General features: G+C 33.7%; 1 long non-coding RNA gene across 1 annotated transcript; it reads right to left on the bottom strand.

The window, feature by feature from the left end:
- Positions 1 to 1,075: 1,075 nt before the first annotated feature.
- LOC134246628 (uncharacterized) lies at positions 1,076 to 6,075 on the bottom strand. Its single transcript, XR_009987660.1, has 3 exons — positions 5,850 to 6,075; positions 3,726 to 3,914; positions 1,076 to 1,348 (listed from the first exon to the last, which is right to left on the bottom strand). It is a non-coding gene; the product is annotated as an uncharacterized LOC134246628 (long non-coding RNA).
- Between the last annotated feature and the right edge of the window lie 8,022 nt (positions 6,076 to 14,097).

The following is a 14,097-nucleotide window of genomic DNA, read 5'->3' as shown; positions in this document are numbered from 1 at the left end:
TATCCACAACAGTTTAACTTCGGATATATCATGTTTGTTGCAATTATGTTTGTGAAACGTGTCATACTACAGAAACATAAGTGTTTTGCTACATTACCATCTTAAAAATGGCTTTAAAATCATTTAATATACAATATAACTAGGTAAATAAAATAAACAAATTATATAATAATTCAAAAAATCCAAATGTATTTACAATAATGATGAACAATCTTCATTAGATGCAATCAGTAAGTAGAACAATACTTTTATAATAAACGCACAGAAATGTGTTGTGTATGTTTCGAATTTGAAGCTTTCCACTAGCAACTGGTGGTACCTCAATAGGAGTGTAAAATTCTCTGAAAGGTATATTGTAAACATATTACATATGGCTGTGTATTCTTTTTTAGCGGCTTTGGCGGAATGCAGCAATCACTAAATCAAGTACAAAGCTAAAAGTCTTGTACATAAACATAAATAAGAATATCTACGCTAACTTATTCAAAAGTCAATTTCCACCAAATATTGTACAAGCTAAACATAATACATTTACAGCATTAAAGAAACAAATCTCTTTGAAGGTATTGCCCTGCATAAGAACAATTTGAATCCCCTACACTAAGGATGCTCTGTGCCAAGTTTCACTTTGGTTCTGGAAAATGATATTGTGAAATTTTAGACAATGATGATAATGGATAAAATTATGTTTTTAAAAGATTTACTGGTTCTTTTAGCTCAGATGGGCTAATAAGTATGCAACAGGCACAGTTTTGCAGTTGACATTGAAATGCGACTGGACTTCTCTTCAATCTTGTTTTTGAAAACTACATGTACATGCCCTATGTACTGAATTCCTTGGAATCATACACATGTTTATGCCTTTAATTAGTTGTATGTGCCAAAATAACAATTTTTTTTACATTATACTGTAAAAAATACACATACATGTATTACAAGATCTTCTATTCCTGCTGAAGACGGAGGATCTATCTTAATCATTAGAATAAGTAAGTCTTAACTTTGAAAGGGAAGACCTTAATAAAGAGGTCAACATGCTACACAAACAAAATATTATTATATTTAAAAATAACATTTATTCCAATGTAATTACTGGTACATGTATTTCTGTTACAAAAACTATTTCACTTGAAAAACTGAGAGCAATTGATATGTTCATATTTGTGGATTTATGTTGTCAAATCAAAATTTAAAAATGATACACAGTGTGTTTAAAAATTGTCTTCACAAACCAAAACTTGACTTATTTTCACTATGCTGTTTATTCCATGTCACATCCAAACAGATGATCTTCTGGCAAATCATGGTCATGCTTGGTATAAAAATTCAGTCTTCAGATGAGTCACACCTATCCAAAAGAAATTGAAATTTTTTAATCTATAATTCTTTTACTAATAAAAAGTGCAATTCATGAGATTATAAATTAGATTATCAAATTGAGAGATAAGATATTGTCACATTTTCTGTGTATAATTTGTAAATTTTAATGTACTCTTTCATCAATTAAAAGAAGTTTACACCAATTAAGGCAGTCATTTATGCTATTCCCTAAGACAACATACAAGTGCAAAGTAATCATGCACAAGTGGGTTTAGGATAATGTGCTAGAGTATTTATGACAACATACTAGCACGAGGTGACAATGTGCTAGCATGTACGTCAGTGATAATATGCCAGCATACTGAATCCAACATGCAGTGAAGCTAACACTCAACAGATTGTTTAAAGTTGTGTTTGCATGATATTTTGTTTTGTGTTAACACAGCAGCGTGTTGTTTAAAGCTGCATTGGAGTGGCAGTCTGTTGAAATTAACATGCTAACACACTGCAACTTCACATCATTGGAACACCATAATTTTAAAACTGACAAACCAATATCTTATGATTACTAACTAGGTAATTGCAACTGTAAATGCTGATTTCATGGTGACAATAATACCGGTAATTCACTGTATATCTGAGAACTGATCAATTATAATAAGGCGTGTCCAGATAGGGACACTTGCTAAAGCTCAATAGCACTTTCATAAAAGCGTGCCATCTTACCGACACAAAAGACGCCATTAGGCTATCACACAGCTCGCCATCACAACACTGAAAAACACTTTCGCACTAACACAAGTTCGCACCACACGCTGTCACACTAACACACAACACACTGTCAGGCTAATACAGTTTCACACAACAAAATATCAGGCTAACACGAGTTCACACTATCATGCTAACACGAATTCACAAACACGCTGTCTCGCTAACACAAGTTCACACAACACGCTGTCTCGCTAACACAAGTTTTACACAACACGCAGTCTGGCTAATACAAGTTCATACAACACACTGTCTAGCTAACACAAGTACACGCAACACACTGTCACGCTTAGATGAATTCACACAACACACTGTCACGCTAACATGAGTTAACACAACACGCAGTCTCACTAACACGCGTTTACACAATACACTGTCACGCTAACACGAGTTTACACAATACACTGTCACGCTAACACAAAGTCACAAAACAGGCTGTCTCACTATTCACTAACACAAGTTCGCACCAAATGCTGTTGCGATAACACACTGTCATCCAAATACCATTTCACACAACACACTGTCATTCTAATACCATTTCACACAACACACTGTCAGGCTAACACGAGTTCACACAACACACTGTCATGCTAACACGAATTCTCAAAACAGGCTGTCTCACTATTCACTAACACAAGTTCGCACCAAACGCTGTTGCGATAACACACTGTCATCCTAATACCATTTCACACAACACACTGTCATCCTAATACCATTTCACACAACACACTGTCAGGCTAACACGAGTTCACACAACACACTGTCACGCTAACACAAATTCAAAAAACATGCAATATCGCTAACACGAGTTCACATAACACGCAGTCTGGCTAACACGAGTTCACACAATATGCAATCTTGCTAACACGAGTTCACACAACACACTATCTCTCTAACACCAGTTCACACAACAAATTTTCAGGATAACAAGCTCACACAACACACTGTCACGCTAACACGAATTCACACAACATGCTGTCTCGTTAATAAGAATACACACAACACGCTGTCTCGCTAACATGAGTTTACACAACACGCAGTCTCGCTAACACAAGTTTACACAACACGCAGTCTCACTCACACCAGTTTACACAACACGAAGTCTCGCTAATACGAGTTCAATCAACACTCTGTCTAGCTAACACGAGTTTACACAACACACTGTCACACTTACACTTTATACACGAGTTTACGCAACACATTGTCAAGCTAACAAGAATTCACACAACCCACTGTCAGGCTAACACAGCAATTAAGTTCACAAAACACACTGCCTTGCTAACACAAATTCATACAACACACTGTCTCGCTAACACAAGTTCACACAACACACTCACATTGCTGAGTTTAAAGTAAAGGTCTACCCTAATTTGAAGAGGTTTAAAACTAACATATCTCTATATTAGTAAAAAGCTTCAAATTTAAGACAAAAACATTATGCAGTAATGTTCCTTAACATGCATCTGGCATATAAAATGAATGAGACCTTAAAAACCTCACAGTACATGTTTACTTAGCTAATTAAAGGTCTAAATTGATGCTATTCAACAATATATATCAACATCTCTAAGTATGTGAATGAGTGAAATTCTCAAATAAATATTATAAATAAGTATCAATAAGAAGCTGAACCTTACGTCGCAGGTTCCAATCCCATTGCTAAATGCTTTAGACAGGTTACTCCTATGAGACTGCATAAACCAAGATTCTGTGTCACGGTAGGTGTTAGCACAAAATGGATCTCATACTTCTTAAAGGCAATAAGTGCTGAGTACAAGTCTATATTTGCAGCTAATACCATCCCAAGTGGTGGCACCATGAAATGACTGAAAAATGTATGATTAACAGTCAGGGGTGTGATTGAAATCCATCATTTTTAAAAATGATGATTTTCAGTCATTAAATTGATTTTTAATAATGATGGAAATTCATCATTTTTTAGTAAAATGATGAAAAACAGTCATTTCTATTTTGAAATTTATTTTAGAAATAGAGTTATCTCTGATTTAAAAAAATGACTGTTTTTCATCATTTTTTATCAAATTGTTAGGTCTGGGCGCACTTAATTATCTCATTAGTTTTACGGGGCGCACTAAATTATTTTGGTTTCAATTACTTGTCAAGATGTTTCTCTACACAAGGGTCTATGGCAGGATAGTGTACTATATCTAATTACTGTAGTAAATGGGATGGGAAAATTGACTTGAGAATGGAAATATGATGAAAAGACGTCATATTTACAAAAATCAGAAAATTGTGTACATTATATACTTAGAAGAAATGACCATTATCCATCATTTTCAAAAATGACTGATTTCAGTACCACCCCTGACTGATTAAGGCAAATAAACAAACATTAAACCATTACAGCAGTCTTATCAAACAAAAAAAACAAACTTTCTATTATTACAATTTTTTTAAACAAATTTCTTTTGCAATTTAACTGAGCAATATTTGTCCTTTTTTGTCAGTAAAGTATGATATTAAATAATTAAGACTTTTTGAGAACATCTATTTATAGCGAGTCCAGACAGCAGCACAAATCCCTGCCCATAATGCGAGCTCTTATGATAACACCTTGGCAAAAGAAGATTGTGACTTGCACATTGCTCCACACAATTTTTCCGCAGTATACTTTGGACACACAGTGCTTAGCTTCTTTAACATGTTTAAGCTACATTCAAAATTCATTTCTATTTAATTTGAATTAGCTATCCTTACTCATGTTCACATGGAGCTAATGGGAAGTAATTTAACGACAGTGAATTCATTCGAATTAAACATTTGAATAAACTCTCAGTGTGAACATTGAGCATGGATGCACCAAATGTCAAATGCGGCTTGACAAGCACAATCTAAATTAAAACTAAATAAGTATCTGCCCTCACCCTTACAGTCACACTGTCAACAGGGCTCGACATTAACTTTTATTCCTACTTGTCCATTCGGACAAGTGACCAAGACATTTACTTGTCCGAATTTCAACTTCACTTGTCCGAAAATTTTCAATAAAGTTCAATAGTTAAAATTAAGTCCATTTTATTACACATGTCATGCGCTTGATTGATTCTTGATGTAATTGATAAATACAACAGACACATAAAACGAAATTTAATTTAGGCTTTCAGTCCTGACAATTACATAAATGTCCACAAGTGAACCTGTCAACATTAAACAATATTCATTATTCGATTCGTATCTTCCATGACTTTTCAGTAGTATGCAATTAGTGAACTTCGATCCCGATCGAATGTGAACTCAATATAGCAAAATATATCGGGATCGAAGTTTGGATTTTATGTACCGCTTCCGTCTTTAGACTACAGATTTAGATTTCAACAGTCTTTCTTTTTATTTTTTAGAGACCCCTTTACATTAAAATGCACTTGTCCAATCGGACAAGTGCCCAGCAATATTCACTTGTCCGAATTTATTTTTCATTGGTACCGGACAAGCGGACAAGTGTTAATGTCGAGCCCTGGTCAATATATAATTAGTTGAATATATTCTGTAACATTAAGTGCAGTTTGAATTATAGAGTACGTATGATCACTATGATAGATAGTAGGACTGTTGAAATTACATCCTCAAATTTAAAAAAAATAAAATATAAAGCTGTGGGGATTTACAAGGCAAACAGAGAGCGTCTGAACTGTAAAACAGATAATATATCGGTGTGTCTGTGTATTTCTAATAACATCAATGTACGTCACTGTCATGTAATCAGTAGTGTAAATTTTAAGTAATAAAAATATTCTAACCTTCATTCCAATGGTCCAAGCCAATCATACATTAAAATGTCGCCGTCAGCTCTTTCATCACTAGATACAATTATCACTGGGAAATCCAAAGCAGAGTCAAGAGTGTTCATCCTTGTTAATGTGACAGTCGGAATTTCCTCGTAAACAATTCACACAAGATTCTTAGAATATATGAATCGGGATAATTCTGCTTAGAATAATGTTCCACAGAAGTGACAAAGTACTTGAATCTTCGTAGCTCCAGATTAAATGAGTGTGCATGTCTACAAACGGATTCTTTGTGAGAAAATGTTCAACTTCACAAATCATTCTATTTTCAGTTTGTAAACCTTGACAAACATGTGTCCGACGTCGACTCGAAGGGGCACACTAAAAACGGGATATACTAGAGACCTGATATTTACCTGACGTTTTAATTTTTAATTAAATGGTAATATTGAGTATTTCAAATTACTTATGTACAGACTTTATGACATCGAGGCATATGCTATACAAAAATCCAATTGTTTGGAACATTTACAGACAAATTTGAATCAGGTCAAATAAGTGTTTAGTACATCGCGTCTTTAGTACCTTCCTATTTCCCACAATGCCGCGCGTTGTTTACAAACAAGCGCGAAAAAATCCTCTAAACTATGTACTAATTATTGTTGTGTACATCATCACATTTTAAAATTATTTGAATAAAAAGAAAACAAAGAAACACCGAATCAAAACTATATCTTTTAGATGCATCAACTAAAAATGTGCACATGTATGCAGTAAAGGCTTGGCTGGCTATAGATAGTTTTCGATTGACCAAGAGTTACTTCCCGTTGGCCGCCATACTGGAGGTCCAAATGCTCATATTCCTTCATTGTTCAACCAATTTAAAATTTTTATATCTGCTATTTTGAATTAGAAATCATTATTTTTCTGAAGTATATAAATTTTTGGAAGCCTCCTTTATTTAAAAAAAATTATTTGATAAAGATTTTCCACCAAATATTTCTGCTATATTTTCTTAAACTTGGTAAGACAAAGAGGGAAAATCACTGAGTCGACCTCCAATATGGCGGCCAACGGGAGGTAACTTTCACTAAATTCAGGCCTATCGAAAACTATCTATAGTAGACAACTTGTTCCTGAAAGGTTTCTCACATACATGTACTTGTTTTATATAAAAAACAATTAAATATAGCTGGAAGTTTATTTCTTTTTATATCAAATGACAAGATTTTATAAGAACGAAATTATTTCAGTCAAACTTTTTCATAATATACCAATATTTTTAGCTATCAGAAAAAACGTGTTTGAGCTATATTAACCCCTAATTATAGGGGCCAGCCCCTTTTCATTAATCTAATATGAAAGCTCTCGTAATTACACACAACTTTTGTTATATATTTCTTACCAAATTATTCTCGGTTCAAAAGTTATTACACAAAAAGTAGCAAAAATTCAAGAAAAGAAATTACTAAAATTTGCCGTTTTATAGCTTCCAAACTTTAGGAAATCAGCTTATAATTTTATCGTTCTGCAAATCTAAAATGTATTGGCTACAAGTTCTCCAACTTTCGTGTAAATATCTTACGTCGTTCTTGAGATTTTTAGTGGAAACGAGACATCAAAATTATCAATTAAAGGGCAATAACTCACAATTCAAGGCATGCATCAAAAAATTGAAAACAGGTGTAAATAGGTTTAATTACATGGTATCTAACCTGAAAGTTTCATAAAAATCAGTCCAAAGGTCTTTGAGAAATCGCCTGTCAAAAATCGAGCGGGAAAAAAAAAATAAAATAATAATAAGAAACAGTAGAATAACAGTAGGGTCTTCCGAAGGAAGCGGAAGACCCTAATAATCTTTACCAACAGAATCAGTAGAAGGTCTTCCGTTGGAAACGGAAGACCTTAATTAGTCCACTTTCATTCTCAAAGGGAAATAATTGGTGAAAATCAATAGTAACATTTTTTGAAAATCTAAATAATCACTAGCTCAGAAAAGATCAAACTGAATGTGTGAAAGCTTCATAACAGTTCAGATTCAATTTTGTTCAACTTCATCTGGGCAAAGGATGGAACTACTATATAGAGGATACAAAATTTACAGAAGAAAATACTGGCTCAGTGAATATTGTACTCCTCAGGTGTCTAAATCATCATATTGACCTAAAAAAAAACAGCAATAATTGTATAATAATTGCATCTATATTGATCATACTTTGGACAATAAAGAACAAAGAATGGGTGGACTTAACGCCCTATTTTGGATCTTTTTGAGACTACTCTAACAAGTTGAAAATAAAGTGAATCCAAAATATATTACAACCACTAGAAAGAGCGACGTATACATGGTTATTTTAGCTAGATCTTATGTACAAAAGCAATGCCTTATTGCCATGAATCAAAATTGAAACAAGGATACATTAGTGTCGTCTTCCGGAATTTGACATGTACCCGGAGTGGTTTTTAGGTCGCGCTATCAATATTAATAGAAGGCGGGGCTATCGATCGGTGTCATTGTTGACATTTCTCTCTCTCTCCATCTCTCTCTCTCTCTCTAGAAATTCGAATACGTGTTTGGAATATTACAGCGATGTCATTATGATTTTTTTTAAATGTGGGGACACGCAAAATTAAAACAACATTTAATGTGCTAAATTCTGAAAACGACAGCAAACATAGTGATTTACATTTAAGTCAGGTTGAAGAATACAATGTAACTGTTTCCACGAGTACACTCGCAGGTGGACATCACGTAATGAATTGTAATATTAAACAGGTCAATCAAAGTCGTAACAATGGAAGCAAGAAGTTTGTTTGGAACATGTTTTTTGTTAAATTAAGTGTCAGCACACGTTTGTCGGCTCTTCTCCTTTTAATATGACATTATTTTGTTCAATATACTATGCATTGACTATTACGTCAAAAAAATTTATCGCCATCACTGCCTTATAGCATACAACTATGCATTTATTACGTCAATTTATCATTACGTGATGTGAACATATCTTTACGTTATGTCCATTTTTTATGGGATGATGAAAATATATCTTAACATCATGTCAATGCTGCATTACATGAAGTAAATACATCCTTTCATTATGTCAGCACTTCATAACTTGAAGTAAAAAATTCATTATGTGAAGTGATAATGTGTTTACATTGTGTTAAAACTTTATTATGTGAAATGAATGTTTCTTTACATCATTTCATTTCTTTAATATGTGAGGTCAAAATTGCATTACGTCAAGTAAATTGTGTTTTATAATTAAACTTATCATCACATGAAGTCAAAAGCCCATTCCTTTTTGAGAGTGTATATTTCTATTATATCAAAGTATTATTACGTGATATGGATTTATCTTTATTTTACGGCGAGGGCATCATGATGTGAGGTGAACACATCTTACCTTTATGTCAGTGCTTTATTACGTGGTGTAAAAAGTGTATAACATAATGTGAACATATCTTTATATTATATCAACACTTTATTACATTTATATGATTATGTCAAAACTCCATACCGTGATGTGGATATATTATAACGTTATGCCAACTCTTTCTTATGTGATTTAAAAATATCTTTATATTGTGTTAACTCTTTATCATGTGGATTCCAAGTTCATTACCTGATGCAAAAATACATTTACATTATCTCAAAGCTGTATATCTAGTATATAATAAATGTTGACGACCGTGTTTTAATGACTGGTAAGAAGGGGGGGGGGGGGTCGTGATTGATTAGGACAAATTACAGGCACATAATATCAACCCCCCTCTTTTCCCAGACATAACTTTACTATAGAAAATGTAATGTTCATTGAAACTGTACAGCCCCCCACCCCACCCCCACTTCTTGTTGAAATATAGTCCACTAAGGGTAATATAATATATCTGGAAAAAAATAGGATTGATTGAAGTTGGACCACTCTCCCCGAAATAGGATTTTCGGGCTTGGACATTTTTTTTCTTGGCTTGTCTAGTTTTTTCGGATAAATGATTTTTTTTACTGGCTGACCTCCTCTTTCAAAAAAATTATGCTATGTCACTGGAGTTAGTAATTTTTTTCAATCATTCCAGGGCCAGAATTCTATTACAAAAATCTACCAGTCGCTCATCTAAATCAATTGAATATGCCTTAGTAAGCATGCATGGGCACATATCAGTGGCAGATATGGGAATCTTGAACAAGGAAGGGGGACGGTATATGGTTGGAGACCAAGGGCGGAAAGCGGAGAAGCTCTCAGGCTTTATAGTTTTATAGAAAAAAGTTTTCAACTTAATTCAGCTAAACTTAATGTGAAACTAATGCAATGTCCTACAAAGTTTAAGACTTTTATAAAAAAAAAAAAAAAAAAAAAAAAAAAAATTCAAAATAAAAAGAAAAAAATGATTGCTGCACGACTCATAATATTTGATTTATTTAATTATCAGATTAAAGTAAACACCATTGAATTTCGACGTGACTTTAATTCACAGTCGCAGTGTTAAGGCTTTGCATGTTTCAAGATTGTCAATCATTTGTCGCTTAAAGTTTTCATTTAAAGATGTCATTCCGAAATCGCTGAGAATCTCTCCTACGACAGTTTTCTCTCCCGCCATTTTAGTGCTTGCGGAACGCGGAAAATACGTTATGCTCATATAAAGGCCGAGGATATCCGCGTTCGCATAACGTAATAGTGAATCGACATAATGTGGAAGAGTGCGCACAGTATGGCATGAGCTTTTCACATCAGTTAATAAAAACTAAGATTGTCATGAAAAGTAAACATAACGAAATGCAAGTTGACGAAATAAAATTGTAGTATGTGTAAATGTCATAAAGAGTTGATATAATGTAAAGGAAAGTTAACATGCAATAATAGTGTGGGTTAATGTCATAAAGAGTTGACATAATGTAATGGAAGGTTGACACAATGCAATAGTAGTGTGGGTTAATGTCATAAAGAGTTGACATAATGTAATGGAAGGTTGGCACAATGCAATAGTAGGGTGGGTTAATGTCATAAAGAGTTGACATAATGTAATGGAAGGTTGACACAATGCAATAGTAGTGTGGGTTAATGTCATAAAGAGTTGACATAATGTAATGGAAGGTTGGCACAATGCAATAGTAGGGTGGGTTAATGTCATAAAGAGTTGACATAATGTAATGGAAGGTTGACACAATGCAATAGTAGTGTGGGTTAATGTCATAAAGAGTTGACATAATGTAATGGAAGGTTGGCACAATGCAATAGTAGGGTGGGTTAATGTCATAAAGAGTTGACATAATGTAATGGAAGGTTGACACAATGCAATAGTAGTGTTCTGCTATAAGGCAGTGACGGCGTTCCATACGTGACCCTGATTATCTATTGATATTCAACAAATCTTCAGGCACCATGTCTTCGATATTTATTTAGTTTACCTCGAAAAGAGCATTTTAAATTAACATCCGTACCATAAATACACAGTTAAGATATTGGGGGTTTATATGATGGCAAAAAATTCACATTTTATGGAACTTAAATTTGCAGCATTTTTTCTGGCTAGTTGAGTCCACTCATTCTTTATCAGCAGGTGCTTGACCCCCCCCCCCCCCAACTTTTAATCATAGTTTAAAAATTAAGTATAAAACAAACATTTTTGTTTTAAAAATACTATCCCACTGTACATTGTGATTTATTCATAATATGTATTCATTTTGTAAAGACATATTTTCCGGAAACCTATTTGTCGATCGGGTAGGCTTTTTAATTTATAACAGTCAATCAGCGCATGCGTCAATTGCTTTACTTCCTGTTGACATTCGCTACAGTTTTTTGAAAACAAGAAAGAACATGTGAAGTTTGATGTTGGAGACTCATATTTATTTCACAGATACCGGTTTTTATGGTAAGAAATTTACAACTTATCAATTTCAACTAAAATTGGTTTATTTCCCTGAATTATGACGTTTATGGTTAATGAATTTACGGGTCTGTGCTTGTTGTAATTTCAAATTAAAGTCCTCTCTTCTTTAGCAAGATAAATTTCTAAGAAATATGCATAATTTGTGCAACCAAATTTGATTTCTTGTTCTGAATTTACGACATGTAAATTATGAGATATTGCAATACTTCCGCTTGAACTTGAAATATTTGAACGTGGTGAAAATTAAGACGACTCTGTATATTTAAAAGTGCCTGTTTTATAGCTTTCCTTTTCCTTTATAATGCTTATATGTGTTTAATAAATATTCCAAAGTATGCTAAAGAACTAATTGCTAGCAGTGGTATAGACAATTTTGCATTCAATCAAGAGACAAATCCATTTTGGAAGACAGCATGACATATACTTGATTCTCATTATATCGCGGGTTTCTTTGTATCGCGGTATGTTGCAAAAGTTTGGATACATAGCCTTTATCCTTTTTATCAATGGACAATATGTTTATGTTGTCTGAATGTTTACTTTTTTAATGATTAAGAAGTATGGAACATCCATTCGAAAAAAATATTTTAAAAAAGACGTAATTGTTCAGATTTCCAGTCACATTTTTATAGCGAGCGCAGCGAGGCGGCGCGAAGCGCCGCTCGCGTAGCGAGCTCAATAGACTAACGTGTACGAACGGAGGAAATTCGGGTTGAAATCTGCACATTGTTTCAAGAAATTTTTGTCTCACCGCGTGAAAAAATTCTAAACTCCCAGTAATCCTTTGCGGTGCATTAGCAACAAGTTGGCTAAAACATAGCAACAACTTACTTGAAAAAAATACAAACAACGATTTATTGCAGTTTCCATGCCATAAAACTATCGTTTGCGTCCTAAGTCAACAGGACTTTTTATCTGACGTCATACTTTCGTCACTTTAACGGTTCGGGTATTTCCGATTTTGTCGGAAACTTCCGAGAAGTTCGGAATCTCGATCCCGATGTTTGGGAAGTGATTTCTTTTTATTGTTTAGTTTTCTTTCTTTTTTCTTGAATGATAGACAGTTCATGTGTAGGTTTATGATAGTACATAACTGCGCTCGCCCCAACGGTCATACCGTAAAACATATTAATTTTTAACCATTAAATCTATAACCTAGTAAAAATTATACTATAGCTTATCTTTTAAAGGTCTTAAGTTTGTATATTTATTTACTTTTCCTGTAGAATTACATAGTAAATTCAAAAATAAAAATTGAGGTCCATGTCATCTACAAGTTCCCATGTTTTCTCATACCGCGATACGAGACTCTCCAATTTTGGAGGCAACTAAGACTTCCTGTTTTAAAAATAGACAATAACTTAAACAATGCAAGCTTGGGAAATAATTTTACACTAAAAAGTTAGTCCATAGATTGGTTTATGAATATTTTTTGATGAAAGTTAAAGTAAAAAATGGAATAACACTTTTTATGCAAAACGATTAAGTACCGCAATATAATAAGACACCAGTATAAAATGAATTATTTATATTTGACATTTCTTTAAAAAACATCTTATCATAGTGATTTCTTTCTTTCAGATACAACAGACATTTATTACACAAATACAGACTAAATATGTCTCTGCCTTCTATGCCACACTATTGGACAACCAGGAGAAATGTTTATGAGCAGGCCATTGTCAGAAACAGAAACCATGACAACCACTTAAGAGAAAGATGGAGTAACACAGCAAATTACTTTCAAAAATCAAACATAGCGGCCACAAAACAGAGTGCATGGGAGTCAGAGAAATCTCTTAAGTCCAGGTATAGGTCTTTGAAAGGTCATTTTATCTCAGTTTAGTCAGTCTAAGGAAGGTAGCATGTGTTGGGTGTTGTATATTACAATCAGTTATATAATTTTGTGGATTTTTTTCAGCATGGATGCTTATCAGAAAGAAAAAGACTCCGATAAAAAGGCCAAGAAATTAGCCCTACGCAGAGAGAAGCTAGCCGCCATGCTAAGACAGGAGAGATACAAGTATGAGGTATGTAATTATCAAAACCTGAACCAGCCACCAGCAATACTGAGTCTTAATCAGCAAAAATAAAGATTGCATTAAACTTCCTCTTTAATTGATCAGTAATCAATACTTGTAGATTTTATTGTTCACAAGTTTATTTTTAAACACCTTCATGTGTTAGAGGTCAAAGCATTTTTCTCCTGTTTAGGTCTTTCTCCTGTTTCTGTGTTGAACAATTTTGATTTTTTTTTCTAGGCAGAATTAAAGGGATATTCCTTCATGTCCTTGGACAATTATGATCGCCTGGAGGATATGAAAGATCGAGTTGACTCCCTAAAGAGTGCTAGAGAGGAAAAAAGGAA

Source organism: Saccostrea cucullata, unplaced genomic scaffold, assembly GCF_032062105.1.
Source record: "Saccostrea cucullata isolate Sc308-1 unplaced genomic scaffold, CSIRO_AGI_Scuc_v1 ctg2110, whole genome shotgun sequence".
In the NCBI taxonomy this organism is placed as follows: domain Eukaryota; kingdom Metazoa; phylum Mollusca; class Bivalvia; order Ostreida; family Ostreidae; genus Saccostrea; species Saccostrea cuccullata.
Note: the sequence above shows the minus strand (reverse complement) of the source record. Positions and strands in the feature narration are given on the sequence as shown.